At 39.1% G+C, this 21,935-nt stretch overlaps 1 pseudogene; it reads right to left on the reverse strand.

Annotated features, from left to right (window-relative positions):
* Nucleotides 1–6,615: 6,615 nt before the first annotated feature.
* LOC113505402 lies at nt 6,616–11,402 on the reverse strand (annotated as a pseudogene).
* Nucleotides 11,403–21,935: the final 10,533 nt, after the last annotated feature.

The following is a 21,935-nucleotide window of genomic DNA, read 5'->3' on the forward strand; positions in this document are numbered from 1 at the left end:
CGTCCCATAAATAATGATACTAAACCAAAACCGAAGTCAGTTACTCGTCCTGATTCCGACAATTTAGTGGCCGATGTTTCTCTACAAGCGCCTGTCATACAAGTCCCACAACGTAATGAATCAGGACCGGATATACCTCAAGAAAATAAACAAACTGCTCCTAATGGCTTCAATTCTGAACTTAACAACAACTTAAATGACGGATGGGAAGAGGTGCGCAAACGAAAACTTAAGCGATACAGTTCTATCCGTGGTACAGCGGGCCCCGAAGCCACATCACTAAAAGCCGTGGAGTCGCGTCGCTATATCCACCTATGGAATATGTTGTCAGGACCAGATGAAGTCATATCCTATTTACAAAAGCAAATACCTGGGGGTGTATGTACCATTGAAGAGCTTAAACCTAAGGGCGATTATAAGTCTTTCAAAATTGGTGTTTCTGTTGACTTCTATGAGAAAAGCGTCACCCCGGACATGTGGCCGACTAACGCTAGAGTAAAGCAGTGGTTTTTTCGAAGACAGAAATAAAAATCAATAAAGATGATCGACGAACTTCGTGTTTAATGCAATTACAGACTATATACTCAGTTATATACCAAAATGTAAGAGGCCTCAAAACTAAGCTTAGTCACTTCAGGCAAAGTTAATTAACGCTGATTTGTGATGTTGTAACTGTAACTGATACATTTTTCGACAACTCCGTGCTAGATTCAGAGCTTATCTGCAATTAATGGAATATACTACGACGTGATCGTACGAGTGGCATAGGTGGAGGCGTGCTATTAGCCGCCCAACTTGGTATTATAGTGCTGCGTTGTCCTGAATTTGAGACACAGAATGGTGAAGACCTCTGGGTCCGGCTTTCTATATCCAGTGCTACTTATTATGCTTGTGTTGTGTATATTCATCCTAGATCTTCTGATGAAATGTATGTCTTGGTTTCATAAAGTGGAGTCAATAATAGGCTCATTAGAAGAAGAAGTGCTAATACTCGGTGATCTAAACCTTAACCCAAAGTAGACATCTACTACCATTTTATGTCATTATTGTTATTTTTTAAGTTTTTGTGGATTAACTGAGAGGAATGATGTGATGAATGCTTTTGAAGGTAAATTGGACGTTGTATTATCTTCTGACAGCGGTTTCAAAGTGAGAGTGTCTGAGATCGAGGGGGGAGGTCTTGTGCCGCGACGAGATTCATATCATCCACCGCTTGATATTGGCTTATCATTCTTTAAATCAAAGACGGGTTCTGTAAGAATTAATTGTTTGTGGTACCTTTGTTGTATCTGAATTCCATAACACAAGAGCTTTAGCAACTTACTTTGGGTTCAGAACAATGTATGCGATGTTGTCCGCATTCATTTATTATTTATTTAATCCGAGTAACATGGATGTGCAAAAAGATTGGAATTTTTCCAAAGGGTATTATGAACTTATGTACGCCCTAATTTCTAAATTAAAATGGGAGGAAATATACCTTGCCAAAGACGTAAACCAGGCTGTAGAGCAGTTTTATAACATTCTATATAATATTTTTGATGAATGCTTACCTAAAAAAAATAGACCCAGAACGCCATCTAGGTCCTTCCCGGCATGGTTTACTTCTGACCTTATAAGTGACATCAAACGTAAAGCTATGCTACATAAAAAATTGAAAGTTTGTGGTGATAAAGCTGCATACAATAATTTCTCTGCTCTTAGATCTGACATTAAACGACGAACGTCTGTAGCGTATAACAACTTTTTGCACAATATTCAGGTCAAATTAAATCACAGTCCTAAAACATTCTGGCAGCACATCCAGAGTTTGCGGTGTAAGGGAGGTTTTGAGACACATGTCACGTATAAAGGAATAGAGTGTAATGGTAGTGAGGCAGCTCAATCGTTCTCCAATTTTTTTGCTAGCGTTTTTTTGCCAGAAACCCCTTCGCTTGATTACCTTAATGACATATCAGAAAGCAAATCTTCAAATCTAATTAACATTAACGAAATTTTGATGAGTGATCTAGAGTATGGTATAGAAAAACTTAAACCGAATTCTTCCATAGATCCCGACTACATTTCCGCATTTATTATTAAAGGTTGTAAGGACATGTTGAAATCGCCTATCTTACCTATTTTTAACATGTCACTAGAGATAGGGTTTTATCCAGACCGTTGGAAAATTTCGCGCGTTCAACCGATCCCTAAATCTAGTGATCATTCGCAATTAGAAAACTATAGGCCAATAGCTATACTCTCATCATTACCTAAATTATTTGAATCAATATTACATACACTTATCAGTTCACAAATTCAACCTTATCTATGTGTTGCACAACATGGATTTAGACATAATCGTTCCGTTACGACCAATCTGCTCACGCTGGTTGATCTGATTTCCGAACATCTGGATAAAAATATACAAGTGGATGTAATTTATTTCGATTTAAAAAAAGCTTTTGATCGTGTTGATAACGACGTGTTGCTACGCAAAGTAAGTGATACAGGTTTTTCACCTAAACTCCTTAAATTTAGTTCGCTAGTTATCTGCGCAATCGGCAGCAATATGTCCGTCATTCGTCCGGTTGCTTTGTATCTAAATTATATCACACTCGGTCAGGCGTCAGTCAAGGTTCAATTTTAGGACCACTTTTGTTTAACATAATGGTATATAATCTGGAGACTGTACTTAAACATGCTAAATGCCTATTGTACGCGGATGATCTCAAACTGGTTTACGGGATAGAAAACAGTTTCGATGCAGCTACATTGCAAGAAGACCTAAACTCAGTATTTCGTTGGAGTATAGACCACAAACTATTATTTTATATTAATAAGTGTCATGTTATGACCTTTAGCCGGTCTCATAATCCACTGATTGCGCCATACTTCTTGGAGACGGAATTAATAACCCGAGTTTCCTCCGTAAAGGATCTGGGAGTTATTTTTGACCCCAAACTGAACTTCCATGACCTCGTCAAAACACTTGCTACTGAATCATATCGTAGATTAGGTTTTGTAATTAGAAACATGAGGGAGTTACATAACCCCATGGCTATCAGACTTGTTTACATGACACTGGTTAGAAGCAAACCTGAATCTGCTTCGATCATTTGGAATCCCTATGAAAGTGCTTACGCCTTACTTTTAGAAAAAAATCAAAAAGCTTTTCTCAGACTTTTTATACAAAAAAAAAAATACAAATACTACCCATTTCTTTATCCAACAAAATTTCTATTAGGCATGTTAACATTCAATTCTCTGGAAGTAGGGCGCAATAACCATTTAATTTCATTCGTTTGTAAGATGTTACGTAGTGAATCGGACTGCCCTGAGTGGGTGTCCCAGGTAGTCCGTCTTTATGTTCCCATGGTACCTAAAATGCAGCTCAGACCACGCAACTATCCTTTGCTGGCCGTGTCTGAAGCTCGCACTGTTTCACACACTAACTCTCCGCTCATTCGGGCGCTCACTCTGCTCAACGCTCTCTTGACGTCAGAACCTTAATGCGATCTGTTTGCGAAGAAATGGGTGGATTTTTGTGTGTTATATGTGTTTGAAATTCTGTGAGTTGATGAACGAAAGGTGATTGTTTACTGTTGTTTCTTATGTGATTGTTTATGTTTATGTGTAAATTTTATAATTTGTAGACTTTTGTCCCCTTTTTTAGTGTTTAAGTTTCTGTTGTAATTGTATTATCTGACTGCCCAACGATTTGTTGTAAACTGTTATGTTGTGTATGTTATTTGATAAATAAAATAAAAAAAGTATAGTAACCTTAACACTACATTTGATTACTCTAACTACTTGCCTCATCATGGAAAATTGAACGAATCTAAGTCTACAACCAAGCTTAGGGTTGTCTTTGACGCTTCGGCTTGTACTACATCAGGTAAGTCGTTCAACGACATACAAATGGTTGGTTCTCCTCTTCAAGACGTGGTTTAGGTTTCGTCAACACATGGTAGTCGTTAGTGCAGATAAGTAGGTTAGAATTCCCAATTCTTTGTCGGTCCTACACATTGTCTTGCAATTGCATTATAAGAGCGTCTTGTATTGTGGTGTCCGCATTGGATTGACTCATGCGCTCGCGCCTCGACGCGACGAATGTCGACCGCTCAGATTGCATTTATTTCATCGGGTATCGGCGCCTACCCGATTTCAATGGTGCGATACAGTACCTTGCGAACAGTTATCCAGCTTGTTCATTTAAACCTACAATACAATAATTGACTTCTATCGATGCAGCCGACTGACTGCTGGCTGTTTTAAATTGTAATCATAATAACTTATTAGGTATATTTACATCGATCGTAAAGAAAATTATATCTTAAATAAACGCATTTGATATAAGTGGAACATATTATATATGTGTATTTTTTTTTTTTAGCATCTTGGACATTTATTTTATTGAATCATAGAGTATTCTTACGAGTAGTACAGAACTCTAATTGTTACCATGAACGTGCTGACTGTCCAAGCCCACAGAACTATCGCTATGTAACAACAAAAGCAGATTATCTATACTTAATAATAATCAGAATTGTTTCTTTTTTAACGATGTAGGTAGAGATACAAGATTATTAAAAAATACTGCTACGCAAGGACACTAATACTAAGGTATCCCATTTCATAAAAACAGAACAATGCCTACTAGACTTGGAATCGAAAAAGTGACTACTTTATCTTGATCGCAGACAATGTTTTTTCATATACTCAAAATTATTTCTTTTCTTTTAGTATAATTCATTACCTTTTCTTATTTTATTACTGATTTATCGGGAAATCTACCTTATCTTTTTTTGTAAACTTTATTGTTATAAAACGGAATCATTTATATCCAAACAGCAAATAGACTTTGACCAACTAAGCTTGAAAGTTGATGTTGCAATAATCATAGTAATAGTGAGATTGATATTGATGTTGAGACTGACGTTTCGCTGTTGGGGCGTCACTATGTTAGCGGTCGTTAATAAATATTTATATATTAATATAAGTAAAAATGATTGATAACATAAGTAACATTTCTAATGAAATTGACAACCTTACATTAGCAAGCTCCCACGTCTGCACACCAGATCAGTATACTGAGATCGTTAACAATTCAGGTAGCAATTTTAAAGTAATACACGTAAATATTAGAAGTATTAATAAAAATCTTGACCAGTTTATATCCATGCTTTCTATAACAAAACTGGAGTATGATATAATAATTCTTTCAGAATGACATATGGTAGTACAGCAGGCAAACGATCAACCGTGGCTGGAAGATATCACCTACTTGGGATCCAATAATAAATAAACTCAAGGCCAAACCCAAGAGCAGCGCTGCAAGACATCAAGACACAGTGAGCTCATACTGCGTAGGTCGGACCACAAGTAATTAATTAAAATATGAAGGTAGAACGAGCAACATCTCGTGTCAAGACGAACGCCATCTCAGTCTGCCCGTGACCATGATACCTGCAAAGGTTTCGAAACGTCGGGAACTAAAATCTAAAATTAAACCGCGATAAAATCCGTAAAAGTAGTTTCATTTCAATGTCTAACATTCGCGTAAACCTAAGAAACCGCTCTCAAGCTGTAAAAATTGGTACGGTGGTGAGCGAGGAGGAGCAGATTGGGCATGGAGTCCCACAGGAAAGTATTCTTGGCCCGACGCTCTTTTTAATATATGTCAATGACCTATGCAATATGAAATTCCAAACTTGTGACATCTTTACATATGCTGATGACACAGCATTATTAGTATATGGCAGGGACTGGTTGGAGACAAGGACTCGGGCAGAGAATTACTTGAGAGAAGTAATGCTGTGGTTATCCTCTAATTTGCTCACGCTTAATATAGAGAAAACTAAATATATACGTTTTTATCTCCCTCATTCTCCCAAGCCACCTGTGGAAACTCTGTCGCTCACAGCTCACAGTTGTGTGACCTCACTATCTAGTAAGTGCTCCTGCCTACCCCTGACTAACGTAGGCAACATAAGGTATCTCGGGGTTCTGCTTGATGAGCGAATGGACTGGCGTCCGCAAGTAGAGGCTCTTACTGGGCGAGTTAGACGACTCATATATGTCTTTAAAAATCTTCGGTATTCTGCCGACCAATTGGTAATGTGTACTGTTTATAAGGCACTTTGCCAATCAATTCTTGGGTACTGTATTACTGCATGGGGAGGGACATACAAGACCTTGTTTCTGCAATTGCAGAGAGCGCAAAGGTATCTCCTCAAGGTAATGCACTGCAAACCTCGTGACTACCCAACCGCAAAACTATATAAGGATAGTGAAGTCTTGACTGTTAGACAGTTATTTATTCTTCGTGCTATGCTCCGACGACATTCCGAAATTTCCCTTAGTGCAAGAATATTACAACATTATTATGTTATATGATTATACTAGCTGTTTCCCGCGACTTCGTCCCCGTGGGTAGAGGATATAAGTTATGATTTTTTGACTGCCCTATTTTTTTTCACATTTTTCATTGTATCTTCGCTCCTATTAGTCGCAGGGTGATGGTTTATAGCCTAAAGCCTTCCTCAATTAATGGTCTATTCAACACAAAAAGAATTTTTCAATTTGGACCAAGAGTTCCTGAGATTAGCGCGTTCAAACAAACAAACAAACTCTTCAGCTTTATATATTAGTATAGATTAGCATAGAGTATAGATAAGACATTTCAAGCGGAGTGCCGCCGACCCTAGAGTATACATATACTCTATAATAATAATAATAATTTTATTTCTTCTTAAAAGTACAAACAACTTACATAGGTGACAATTTTTTTTAGGTTTTAAGACGATTGTACAGCTGCATTATATAAATTAACACACTGACTCTCAAACTGAGCCATGCTCGTATTTTGAGGGTCGGCGGCACTCCGCTTGAAATGTCTTATCTATACTCTATGCTAATCTATACTAATATATAAAGCTGAAGAGTTTGTTTGTGTTAAGTACAAGGTACACGAGTGAAACAACGGCTTGCTAGTAACGCACTGGCCTTTATTTTAAACAAACGTTAACGTGCGTAGGCACACGCACACATACTCAACACTCCTCCCCACCAGCTCAGACATACAAATTAATAACTAATATACTAACTTAATACAACATACATGCTAATAAAATACTTTGTAATTAACGCTCGGAAGATTGCGTCTCGACCGCCGTATGGGTGGTGGCTCAACCGTTTGCTGATCCGGTGCTGCTTCTTCTAAATGACCAGGGCTAGGCGAGCCGGAACATGCTTCCTCATATTCCTTCTCTCCCCCAGATTGATCTGGTGATGGAAGCGGAAGCGTTCCTTGAGGTGACTCGGCAGCCATATTATCAGCACTATTCTGGTCTTGTATTTCTAATGTTGGGTCACCAGTTAGCTCCTCTATGTCTATATCTGTGTCTTTCGGTTTGGTTTTACAATCGTCACTTTTAAACAGTATAATTTGGTTTTTATGTTTTCTTTGTATTTTTGAAGTACTATCGTCTTTGATTAAATATATTACTTTGCCAATTCTTTTTAACACTGTTCCTTTACACCACGAAAACTTACTATTTACTGTTTGATTTTTATAATATACTTTGTCACCGGGCACAAAGACTTGTATATTCTGTCCTCTCGTCTTATTTTGCAAACACTGTTTACGTTTTACCACATTAGCAAGAGCCGAGGATGAAGATGACGGTGACTCGGGTTTAATTAGATCTAGCCGCGTCTTTAGCTTCCTACCGTAGACCAGCTCGGCTGGTGAAAACCCGGTTGTTGTGTGAACGGAATTTCTATAGTCAAACAAGTATTTCAAAAGTAAGTTATTTGAATTCCGCGCTCCACAACCCGTAAGCAAGCTCGTTTTGATACCTTTTTTAACTATCTTAACATAGCTTTCCGCCTGTCCGTTGCTGGCCGCGTGGTATGTTGGTGACGTCATGTGCGAAATTCCGTTCACCTCGAACGAAAGCGAAAGCCTCAAACTCATATGACGTGAATGAAGTACCATTGTCGCTAACCAGCGTATGTGGGATACCAAATCTAGACATAAACTCGTATAATTTATCTATTGTCGCTGATGTTGACGTATCGCCTCTCATGTTATAAACCTCGACCCACTTTGTATATGCATCTACTACCACTAAAAAGGAGTTACCGTTTATAGGTCCCATGAAATCTATGTGTATCCGGTAAAAAGGCGTTGCAGGATATTCCCAGTGTGCGATCGGTGCCCGCGTCGGTGATGGCCGCAGCTGCATGCAAACGTCACATGCCCCTATCATCCGCTCTAACGCGGCGTCTATCCCCGGAAACCACACACGCGCTCGCGCCTCTGCTTTTGTCTTAACAATACCTAAATGAGACTGGTGCAGTTCCTTTAATATTTTTCCATGCAACTTTTCCGGAACTACTACTTTGTGCCCTCTCATAATACATCCTTGTTCATACGATAATTGTGTCCTACAAGCAAAGTACGGCTTAATCGCATCATCATCTATTTTTCTTGGCCATCCATTCAACACGAAATGTACCACTCTGTTCAAGGTCGCATCTGTACTTGTCGCCTCGCGTAATAAGTTTACGGTTACAGGCAGACTGCCTTCTATCACGAAATTAATGTACGAGGCTCGATCGAGGTCTGGCATCGTTGCATCTTTTTCCCGCCCGTCTCGATCCGTCCCTGCCCCCTCCGGTAAACAGGCGCGAGATAAGAAGTCCGCGCTGTTATTAGCGCTACGAACATATTCAATTTTATAATTATAGCCGCTCAAAAATAATGCGTATCTTTGTAGTCTGTTCGCTGATACTTCTGGAATACCACGCTGTGGTCCGAAAATCGACAATAATGGTTTGTGATCGGTGCGGAGAATGAAAGGAATCGCCCTACCGTATAAATATTGGTGAAATCGCCTTACACCAAAAATAATTGCGGTCGCTTCCTTTTGAATTTGTGAGTAACTTTTCTCCGTAGCACTAAGTGTACGCGACGCAAACGAAATCGGTCTCTCCGACCCATCGGTTTCTAATTGCGATAATATTGCAGACAGGCCTAACGGTGATGCATCCACGGTTAAGATTATAGTTGACTCTGGGTTGAAGTGAGCTAAAACTTGATCTGAAGCTAAACTTTTTTTAATATTCAAAAACGCATCGTCATGCTCCTGTGTCCAACACCACTTGTTACCCTTTCTCAGCAAGTTATACAAAGGACATAAAATCGCTGAGGCGTTTGGGACAAAGTTCCTATAATAATTAACCAACCCCAAAAATGACTGTAATTGATTGACGTTAGTTGGAACCGGTGCTTCTGTCATGGCTTTAATTTTCTGCGGTGATTTATGAAGTCCATCTTTATTTATCACGTACCCTAAATAATTAACCTCATCACTGAAAAACACACACTTATCTTTTTGTAAGGTCAGTCCTGCGTCTTGTAATTTGCTTAGTACCTAATGTAATCTATCCAAATGTTCCGATCTCGTTTTACCGGTAATTAAAATATCATCAAGTAAACACAGTGTGCCGGGCACGCCACCCAACACGCCTTCTATCGCCCGTTGGAACAAAGCCGGCGCACTCGCAATACCAAAACAAAGACGAGTTTGTTTATAAATCCCCCTGTGTGTGTTTATACAAGTTAATTCTTGCGAGTCCTCGTGTAACATGAACTGATTATAAGCATTTGACAAATCTAATTTAGTAAACTGCTGACCACCATATAATTTAGCAAAGAGTTCTGTTACTGTAGGCAAAGGATACTGATCGATAACTAATTGTTTGTTTACCCCGGTCGAAAAATCAGCACATATACGTATAGACCCATTTTGCTTCAATACAGGCACGATGGGTGACGCATACCGAGAGTGGTCCACGGGTTTCAAAATGCCTAATCCTATTAGACGATCTATTTCTTTGTCAACTTTGTCTTTCAATGCGAACGCTATCGGTCTAGCCCTTACAAAAACCGGTTTAGCATCTTCCTTTACTTGTAATTTTACTTTAAATTTATTAAATAACCCTAACTTGTCCGAAAATACCAAAGGATAACGACCTTGCAGTGTGTGAATCAATTCATTTCCATCCACTTGTTTACAGTATCTTACTGGCATAGCGAATTCTAATTTAAACTTTGAAATGAAATCGCGACCTAGAATCGGTGGACCGCCATCTCGCACGACATAAACACACAGCCAATGTGTTATTTTCGCATATGTCACTTGTAACTGAGCGATGCCCACACAAATAATTTTATCGCCGGTATATGATAATAATCGTTTCCTAGTCGTCGACAATGGTACATCGCTAAAATGTTTTTCATAAATACTCTCAGAAATTGCCGTTACGGCCGAACCGCTATCTATCTCAAATTTTAATTTAACTCCCGATACCGTAACCGTTTCCGTCATCGGTTCCCCTTTAGCTGATCTAATATTAAAACACTTACCGTCATCGTCACTTTCATCCTCAGCTTTTGAATCAACAAAATTATTTTTTTTGCACATTTTACGCAAATGTCCCGTAGCATTACATTTCCTACATTTCGCTTTCGCGAACCGACACTGCGATGTTTCATGGTTATGATAGCCGCACACTTGACACTGCCCTTTGAAATCTGAACTAGGTATCGCCTTCCGTTGAGGCGGCGTCGCCGGACCCGGCGCCTGCGTGACCTTGAACACTTCACGCGGCGCGGCCTGCTCCCCGGCACCCGCTGCTGCTCGTGCGCTCCGCGCGTTCTCCGCCAACTCCATCGCCTTGCTCAACGTCAGGCCTGCTAGATTTTTCGCGAATAGCTTTTCCCTGTCAGATCCCGGCAACATGCCCATGACAAACTTGTCCCGTAAAGCCTCCTCGACATTAGAAAATCCACAATGAGCCGTTAGGCCGCGCAATCTTGCGGCCCACTCCGCGTATGTCTCCGCTTCATGTTGCGTTGCTTCGTAAAACTTGCACCGCTCCCCGAATCCACACCGCTTAGGAATAAAATGCTCATCCAGCAGTCTAAGCACGTCCTCGTAGGGTACGTCTTGCAGCTGTTTTGGTAACGCGAGGTCTGCTGCCAGCTTATGTGTGCCATCTGCGAGTGCGCTCAGCAAGATAGCTCGTCGTTTTGTTCCCGTCGGATCGCTCGTCTCCGTAATGTCATTTGCCACAAACCACTGCTTGATGCGGCATTTGTAGGTCTCCCACGATTGCCCATTGTGGTCAAATACCGATAAAACGCCGAACACTGCGCCAGACATTTTTACTTCTTATTTGCGTGGGTAATTTTAATCCTCGTCGCCAATGTTAAGTACAAGGTACACGAGTGAAACAACGGCTTGCTAGTAACGCACTGGCCTTTATTTTAAACAAACGTTAACGTGCGTAGGCACACGCACACATACTCAACAGTTTGTTTGTTTGAACGCGCTAATCTCAGGAACTCTTGGTCCAAATTGAAAAATTCTTTTTGTGTTGAATAGACCATTAATTGAGGAAGGCTTTAGGCTATAAACCATCACCCTGCGACTAATAGGAGCGAAGATACAATGGAAAATGTGAAAAAAAATAGGGCAGGCAAAAAATCATAACTTATATCCTCTACCCACGGGGACGAAGTCGCGGGAAACAGCTAGTATAATCATATAACATAATAATGTTGTAATATTCTTGCACTAAGGGAAATTTCGGAATGTCGTCGGAGCATAGCACGAAGAATAAATAACTGTCTAACAGTCAAGACTTCACTATCCTTATATAGTTTTGCGGTTGGGTAGTCACGAGGTTTGCAGTGCATTACCTTGAGGAGATACCTTTGCGCTCTCTGCAATTGCAGAAACAAGGTCTTGTATGTCCCTCCCCATGCAGTAATACAGTACCCAAGAATTGATTGGCAAAGTGCCTTATAAACAGTACACATTACCAATTGGTCGGCAGAATACCGAAGATTTTTAAAGACATATATGAGTCGTCTAACTCGCCCAGTAAGAGCCTCTACTTGCGGACGCCAGTCCATTCGCTCATCAAGCAGAACCCCGAGATACCTTATGTTGCCTACGTTAGTCAGGGGTAGGCAGGAGCACTTACTAGATAGTGAGGTCACACAACTGTGAGCTGTGAGCGACAGAGTTTCCACAGGTGGCTTGGGAGAATGAGGGAGATAAAAACGTATATATTTAGTTTTCTCTATATTAAGCGTGAGCAAATTAGAGGATAACCACAGCATTACTTCTCTCAAGTAATTCTCTGCCCGAGTCCTTGTCTCCAACCAGTCCCTGCCATATACTAATAATGCTGTGTCATCAGCATATGTAAAGATGTCACAAGTTTGGAATTTCATATTGCATAGGTCATTGACATATATTAAAAAGAGCGTCGGGCCAAGAATACTTTCCTGTGGGACTCCATGCCCAATCTGCTCCTCCTCGCTCACCACCGTACCAATTTTTACAGCTTGAGAGCGGTTTCTTAGGTTTACGCGAATGTTAGACATTGAAATGAAACTACTTTTACGGATTTTATCGCGGTTTAATTTTAGATTTTAGTTCCCGACGTTTCGAAACCTTTGCAGGTATCATGGTCACGGGCAGACTGAGATGGCGTTCGTCTTGACACGAGATGTTGCTCGTTCTACCTTCATATTTTAATTAATTACTTGTGGTCCGACCTACGCAGTATGAGCTCACTGTGTCTTGATGTCTTGCAGCGCTGCTCTTGGGTTTGGCCTTGAGTTTATTTATTATTGGATCCCAAGTAGGTGATATCTTCCAGCCACGGTTGATCGTTTGCCTGCTGTACTACCATATGTCATTCTGAAAGAATTATTATATCATACTCCAGTTTTGTTATAGAAAGCATGGATATAAACTGGTCAAGATTTTTATTAATACTTCTAATATTTACGTGTATTACTTTAAAATTGCTACCTGAATTGTTAACGATCTCAGTATACTGATCTGGTGTGCAGACGTGGGAGCTTGCTAATGTAAGGTTGTCAATTTCATTAGAAATGTTACTTATGTTATCAATCATTTTTACTTATATTAATATATAAATATTTATTAACGACCGCTAACATAGTGACGCCCCAACAGCGAAACGTCAGTCTCAACATCAATATCAATCTCACTATTACTATGATTATTGCAACATCAACTTTCAAGCTTAGTTGGTCAAAGTCTATTTGCTGTTTGGATATAAATGATTCCGTTTTATAACAATAAAGTTTACAAAAAAAAGATAAGGTAGATTTCCCGATAAATCAGTAATAAAATAAGAAAAGGTAATGAATTATACTAAAAGAAAAGAAATAATTTTGAGTATATGAAAAAACATTGTCTGCGATCAAGATAAAGTAGTCACTTTTTCGATTCCAAGTCTAGTAGGCATTGTTCTGTTTTTATGAAATGGGATACCTTAGTATTAGTGTCCTTGCGTAGCAGTATTTTTTAATAATCTTGTATCTCTACCTACATCGTTAAAAAAGAAACAATTCTGATTATTATTAAGTATAGATAATCTGCTTTTGTTGTTACATAGCGATAGTTCTGTGGGCTTGGACAGTCAGCACGTTCATGGTAACAATTAGAGTTCTGTACTACTCGTAAGAATACTCTATGATTCAATAAAATAAATGTCCAAGATGCTAAAAAAAAAAAATACACATATATAATATGTTCCACTTATATCAAATGCGTTTATTTAAGATATAATTTTCTTTACGATCGATGTAAATATACCTAATAAGTTATTATGATTACAATTTAAAACAGCCAGCAGTCAGTCGGCTGCATCGATAGAAGTCAATTATTGTATTGTAGGTTTAAATGAACAAGCTGGATAACTGTTCGCAAGGTACTGTATCGCACCATTGAAATCGGGTAGGCGCCGATACCCGATGAAATAAATGCAATCTGAGCGGTCGACATTCGTCGCGTCGAGGCGCGAGCGCATGAGTCAATCCAATGCGGACACCACAATACAAGACGCTCTTATAATGCAATTGCAAGACAATGTGTAGGACCGACAAAGAATTGGGAATTCTAACCTACTTATCTGCACTAACGACTACCATGTGTTGACGAAACCTAAACCACGTCTTGAAGAGGAGAACCAACCATTTGTATGTCGTTGAACGACTTACCTGATGTAGTACAAGCCGAAGCGTCAAAGACAACCCTAAGCTTGGTTGTAGACTTAGATTCGTTCAATTTTCCATGATGAGGCAAGTAGTTAGAGTAATCAAATGTAGTGTTAAGGTTACTATACTTTTTTTATTTTATTTATCAAATAACATACACAACATAACAGTTTACAACAAATCGTTGGGCAGTCAGATAATACAATTACAACAGAAACTTAAACACTAAAAAAGGGGACAAAAGTCTACAAATTATAAAATTTACACATAAACATAAACAATCACATAAGAAACAACAGTAAACAATCACCTTTCGTTCATCAACTCACAGAATTTCAAACACATATAACACACAAAAATCCACCCATTTCTTCGCAAACAGATCGCATTAAGGTTCTGACGTCAAGAGAGCGTTGAGCAGAGTGAGCGCCCGAATGAGCGGAGAGTTAGTGTGTGAAACAGTGCGAGCTTCAGACACGGCCAGCAAAGGATAGTTGCGTGGTCTGAGCTGCATTTTAGGTACCATGGGAACATAAAGACGGACTACCTGGGACACCCACTCAGGGCAGTCCGATTCACTACGTAACATCTTACAAACGAATGAAATTAAATGGTTATTGCGCCCTACTTCCAGAGAATTGAATGTTAACATGCCTAATAGAAATTTTGTTGGATAAAGAAATGGGTAGTATTTGTATTTTTTTTTTTTTGTATAAAAAGTCTGAGAAAAGCTTTTTGATTTTTTTCTAAAAGTAAGGCGTAAGCACTTTCATAGGGATTCCAAATGATCGAAGCAGATTCAGGTTTGCTTCTAACCAGTGTCATGTAAACAAGTCTGATAGCCATGGGGTTATGTAACTCCCTCATGTTTCTAATTACAAAACCTAATCTACGATATGATTCAGTAGCAAGTGTTTTGACGAGGTCATGGAAGTTCAGTTTGGGGTCAAAAATAACTCCCAGATCCTTTACGGAGGAAACTCGGGTTATTAATTCCGTCTCCAAGAAGTATGGCGCAATCAGTGGATTATGAGACCGGCTAAAGGTCATAACATGACACTTATTAATATAAAATAATAGTTTGTGGTCTATACTCCAACGAAATACTGAGTTTAGGTCTTCTTGCAATGTAGCTGCATCGAAACTGTTTTCTATCCCGTAAACCAGTTTGAGATCATCCGCGTACAATAGGCATTTAGCATGTTTAAGTACAGTCTCCAGATTATATACCATTATGTTAAACAAAAGTGGTCCTAAAATTGAACCTTGACTGACGCCTGACCGAGTGTGATATAATTTAGATACAAAGCAACCGGACGAATGACGGACATATTGCTGCCGATTGCGCAGATAACTAGCGAACTAAATTTAAGGAGTTTAGGTGAAAAACCTGTATCACTTACTTTGCGTAGCAACACGTCGTTATCAACACGATCAAAAGCTTTTTTTAAATCGAAATAAATTACATCCACTTGTATATTTTTATCCAGATGTTCGGAAATCAGATCAACCAGCGTGAGCAGATTGGTCGTAACGGAACGATTATGTCTAAATCCATGTTGTGCAACACATAGATAAGGTTGAATTTGTGAACTGATAAGTGTATGTAATATTGATTCAAATAATTTAGGTAATGATGAGAGTTATAGCTATTGGCCTATAGTTTTCTAATTGCGAATGATCACTAGATTTAGGGATCGGTTGAACGCGCGAAATTTTCCAACGGTCTGGATAAAACCCTATCTCTAGTGACATGTTAAAAATAGGTAAGATAGGCGATTTCAACATGTCCTTACAACCTTTAATAATAAATGCGGAAATGTAGTCGGGATCTATGGAAGAATTCGGTTTAAGTTTTTCTATACCATACTCTAGATCACTCATCAAAATTTCGTTAATGTTAATTAGATTTGAAGATTTGCTTTCTGATATGTCATTAAGGTAATCAAGCGAAGGGGTTTCTGGCAAAAAAACGCTAGCAAAAAAATTGGAGAACGATTGAGCTGCCTCACTACCATTACACTCTATTCCTTTATACGTGACATGTGTCTCAAAACCTCCCTTACACCGCAAACTCTGGATGTGCTGCCAGAATGTTTTAGGACTGTGATTTAATTTGACCTGAATATTGTGCAAAAAGTTGTTATACGCTACAGACGTTCGTCGTTTAATGTCAGATCTAAGAGCAGAGAAATTATTGTATGCAGCTTTATCACCACAAACTTTCAATTTTTTATGTAGCATAGCTTTACGTTTGATGTCACTTATAAGGTCAGAAGTAAACCATGCCGGGAAGGACCTAGATGGCGTTCTGGGTCTATTTTTTTTAGGTAAGCATTCATCAAAAATATTATATAGAATGTTATAAAACTGCTCTACAGCCTGGTTTACGTCTTTGGCAAGGTATATTTCCTCCCATTTTAATTTAGAAATTAGGGCGTACATAAGTTCATAATACCCTTTGGAAAAATTCCAATCTTTTTGCACATCCATGTTACTCGGATTAAATAAATAATAAATGAATGCGGACAACATCGCATACATTGTTCTGAACCCAAAGTAAGTTGCTAAAGCTCTTGTGTTATGGAATTCAGATACAACAAAGGTACCACAAACAATTAATTCTTACAGAACCCGTCTTTGATTTAAAGAATGATAAGCCAATATCAAGCGGTGGATGATATGAATCTCGTCGCGGCACAAGACCTCCCCCCTCGATCTCAGACACTCTCACTTTGAAACCGCTGTCAGAAGATAATACAACGTCCAATTTACCTTCAAAAGCATTCATCACATCATTCCTCTCAGTTAATCCACAAAAACTTAAAAAATAACAATAATGACATAAAATGGTAGTAGATGTCTACTTTGGGTTAAGGTTTAGATCACCGAGTATTAGCACTTCTTCTTCTAATGAGCCTATTATTGACTCCACTTTATGAAACCAAGACATACATTTCATCAGAAGATCTAGGATGAATATACACAACACAAGCATAATAAGTAGCACTGGATATAGAAAGCCGGACCCAGAGGTCTTCACCATTCTGTGTCTCAAATTCAGGACAACGCAGCACTATAATACCAAGTTGGGCGGCTAATAGCACGCCTCCACCTATGCCACTCGTACGATCACGTCGTAGTATATTCCATTAATTGCAGATAAGCTCTGAATCTAGCACGGAGTTGTCGAAAAATGTATCAGTTACAGTTACAACATCACAAATCAGCGTTAATTAACTTTGCCTGAAGTGACTAAGCTTAGTTTTGAGGCCTCTTACATTTTGGTATATAACTGAGTATATAGTCTGTAATTGCATTAAACACGAAGTTCGTCGATCATCTTTATTGATTTTTATTTCTGTCTTCGAAAAAACCACTGCTTTACTCTAGCGTTAGTCGGCCACATGTCCGGGGTGACGCTTTTCTCATAGAAGTCAACAGAAACACCAATTTTGAAAGACTTATAATCGCCCTTAGGTTTAAGCTCTTCAATGGTACATACACCCCCAGGTATTTGCTTTTGTAAATAGGATATGACTTCATCTGGTCCTGACAACATATTCCATAGGTGGATATAGCGACGCGACTCCACGGCTTTTAGTGATGTGGCTTCGGGGCCCGCTGTACCACGGATAGAACTGTATCGCTTAAGTTTTCGTTTGCGCACCTCTTCCCATCCGTCATTTAAGTTGTTGTTAAGTTCAGAATTGAAGCCATTAGGAGCAGTTTGTTTATTTTCTTGAGGTATATCCGGTCCTGATTCATTACGTTGTGGGACTTGTATGACAGGCGCTTGTAGAGAAACATCGGCCACTAAATTGTCGGAATCAGGACGAGTAACTGACTTCGGTTTTGGTTTAGTATCATTATTTATGGGACGGAGCTCAGTTTTCTTTTTTAATGTAGGTATTTTGGTACAGTTTTTGGCTTTAACATTGGTATTTAAAGGTTCAGTATGAGATACAGCATTTGGAATGTTTGTCAATAAATGGCAACGGTTGCATTGCGATGATTTTTCAAGTTTATTGAGTTTCTCACTACAGACTTCCATTTTTTGCGTACAAACCATGAGTGCAAAGTTGATAATGACTTATAGTTGATAAGGCGTCAGACAGTTGTTCCACTAAAACATTTATTTGTTCACGTAGAAGATGTATTTCTAAGCCCATAGATTGTAGTGAAGTACAGGGAAAATGCAGTCGTGGGTCAAAACTTTTCTTCCGAGTTGAAATATTATTCATGGTAATTTGCGTATGTAAGCTCGCAAGATCATTGTTAGTGGCAGCAGCGGAGTTACACTCAGGGTATAACTACATACTTCGTTCTTCAAGCGTAAGCTGCTGATTATTACAAGCATCCCCAGGTAACAGCTCGTTATTGCATGCAGCTCAATTCATTATACTCAATTGGTTTAGTACAGCAAGTTATGAATCAATTGTTAAATATTAAATATTATTCACTATTTTGCGGCGACAAATTCCGAGAAATCAACAAAAAAGCGCACCTGTGTCCAGCGACTGCGTTTGTGTGCGTAGAAGCGGGCAATCCGCGGGTAGTCTTAGGTCAGGGTTAATATTCGTTATGCAAAATTTTAAACAGAAAAATTGTAATTACTCATTAATTATGTGTTGAATTGTGATGGTATAAACTGTGATAGATAGTTCTTTGTATTATCTTGAAACGGGTATAACTCACTCTCACTTTTGTTTAATATTTACCATTTTAATTAAGTAAAAACTACGGAGCAAAACGGTGTTGTCCTAGCGAGAGAAGCGACGAGAAAGATACTCAGACATGTGGCCTAACTGTATATACTCGGTCATGAAACTGACGTAAAGTTGTTTTAAGTAGGAGTCTTTTTGCAAACGACGTTCAAGAGTAATGAAGCGACGCTTGGCCATTGAATATGAGTCACCTAACACGTCAGGTGATTCTTTAAGAGGAATGGTAATGGCTACGTGGTCCGAGCTCTGTTAACGCTTGCCTTGTGTCTGCGCTTCCAGGATTTATGTTCCACATAAGACCGGATCCTGTCGGGAACTACCTAAGGCGTACCTGGGAAAGAGCAGGGCTGTCGCCAGAGCTACGCCACGGTTCAGGCCAATGTTCCCAGAGTTACTGCTACTACCTCCTAATCTGGGTGTGATTGGGGCAACAGAAGTTGGCCGAAATAAAGTCAAATTTCTCTGTACCAAATATTTGCTTTATTTGGACCTACCTACCTACCTGCCGGCAAGCCTACTACCAGGCAACTATACAAGTGCCGGAAAGTGATTGTACTGTTCGTGCACTTAACTTGAATTATCGGCTCACTGCCTAACTCGCCGCACGCGCGTCCGTCCCGCTTCCTTGTTCCCAACCAAGTGTGTGTGGGGGGGAGAGTAAGCCCCGCTATCCCCCACCATACCATAGCGCGCGGCGTGTACGCATGAGACGAAAGAGCTTCTAATATAATTTACATACACTACATCTCTTCCTTATTTTAATGAAAGTTTTAATTATTATAACTTTTATTATATTTAGTAACATCTTTATTAGAGCATCACAACAGATTCTACATTTTAATTGGCATCACAAATTTTCTATTAATTTTTCAAATGTCAAAATCAACTAAAGTTTACAATCAAGCAGAATATTAAAAGCATAAATAATCCTTCCAATATTCTGGTTTTAACAACCACTTTGTAATAACTCAATCGATTGAATGCTTCCTTCACTTCCCAATTAATCTTTTATCAGTAACATTTAACCTCATAATACTTTGCTGGTCCTAACTTCCTTTGCATTTCAAATGACGATTTCGCAACTATGATTAACGTCATGCTCCCTAGTTATTAATTTTAATCAAAACATCCGATTGTCATATATTTTGTAATATTATTCGTTATCCTCATCCTCTTCCTCTCTTTCTGGAACTTTTGATTCGCCCTCTCTTATGACTTTCCATTCTCCTTCTACCTTTTTTAGGTGTACTACATTTCGTCTCAAACATTGTCCTGTTTCCTCGTTTTCTACCTCAACGTCGCCTCCCATTCGTGATTTAACTATATTGTGTTGGTTCAAAATTCATACTAAGTTTATTTGCTTTATTCATATCTTTGATGTATACTTTCTCACCTGGTTCTAGATCAATATTTTGTGCTTTTCTTCTTCTGTCCGCATACTCTCTCCCTCTTTCCTTCTGTTCTCTGTCCTTGTCTCGTAAGTCCATGTCATCACTCCTATGCTCAACGTCGTCGATCATTGGTATTTTATCCCTATTTTTTCTCTGGAAGAACAACTCTGCTGGTGTTTTCCTGTGACTGTGTGAGGGGTATTATTGTACATAGTCAGATAATCGACTAACGATTCTCTCCGGTGAATTTTATTTTCCGCCTGGCATATTCTTAGTCGTTTCAGTATACTTCTGTTTTGGCGCTCAACTTCTCCATTTTGTTGCGGCCAGTATGGAATAGAGTGATGTAATTTTATGTCATTTTGCTTACAAAATAACGTAAACTGTTCGCTAACAAACTGTTTCCCGTTATCTGCCATTAGAGAAACTGGGAACCCGAGCCTACTGAAAACTTCCCTCAGGAGTTTTATCATTTTCTTACTAGATATATCTCGACAAATCTTTATTTCTTGATATATTGAGTAATAATCGACTATTACCAAAAGATAGTCGTTAGATGGTAATGGATCTAAAAGATCGATTGCAATATCAACCCATGGGTGTAATGGCAATTCTCTTCTTTTCAAAGGGTGTGGTGCATTAGGTACAGACACGAGTGTGCATCCTTTACATGATTTAACCATCCTCTCCACATCTTGGTCGTATCTAGGCCACCACACTTTTGTTCGGAGCCTTTCGCTTTCATTGTCACAATACCTGGGTGTCCCTCTTGCGCCGCTGATAGTACTCTGTCTCGCAATGCTTTTGATATGACGATTTTAGTTCCTCTGAGTAGAATTCCTTCGTGAAAGCAGAGTTAATTTTCAATCAGCTTGTAACATTTTACCGCTGCATCCCACTTGCGCTCATGAACGCCTTCTTTAACTTTTTGAATTTCTAGGTCTTCATTGGACCAACGCTCAATATCGCTCAATGATACCGCTATGGGTCTAACATGCTCGATTATGTTATATACATAATCGACATTTGGGGCAGAAAGAGGATCCGCAATGTTGTTTTTCCCTGGCCGATAAATAACCCTATACTGGTATGATTGTAACCGGAGCATCCATCTTTCGATTCTCGCACACGGTTTTGACTTTGGACTAAATATCACTTCAAGAGGTTTGTGATCAGTCACCAAGTCGAATTCTTTTCCGTAGAGAAACATGTGGAAGTGTTCTACCGCCCCTACCAGTGCTAATGCCTCTTTTTCCGTTTGAACAATAGCGACGTTCGCAATCAGTAAGGTTTTATTTCCAAATGCAATAACCCGTGGTCCGGTATCAGTTTCCTGTACTAGAACAGCACCTAAAGCAACCGGACTTGCATCGGCAAATACAAGTGTTCTATCGTGTACATTATAATAGCTCAAATCAGATATGTCAGCAAGGTCGACTTTTAAAGAGTTAAAAGAAGCTTGCTGACTCTCTCCCCACAACTCGCGTATATCCGCATTTCTACCAAATCTCTTGCGGAGCAATTGTTTAAGGGGTTCTGTTTTTGTAGCTAGGTTAGGAATCCATTTGCCTACGTAATTTATCAAGCCCATAAAGCTTTGTAATTCCGAAACATTTGTAGGAGCCCTAAAGTTCCCAATGGTACTCAGGTATTTATCTAATGGTCTTATACCCTGCTTAGAAAGTTTGTGGCCTAGAATTCTACTTCGTTTGTACCAAGAAT

Source organism: Trichoplusia ni, chromosome 25 (genome assembly GCF_003590095.1).
Source record: "Trichoplusia ni isolate ovarian cell line Hi5 chromosome 25, tn1, whole genome shotgun sequence".
NCBI lineage: Eukaryota > Metazoa > Arthropoda > Insecta > Lepidoptera > Noctuidae > Trichoplusia > Trichoplusia ni.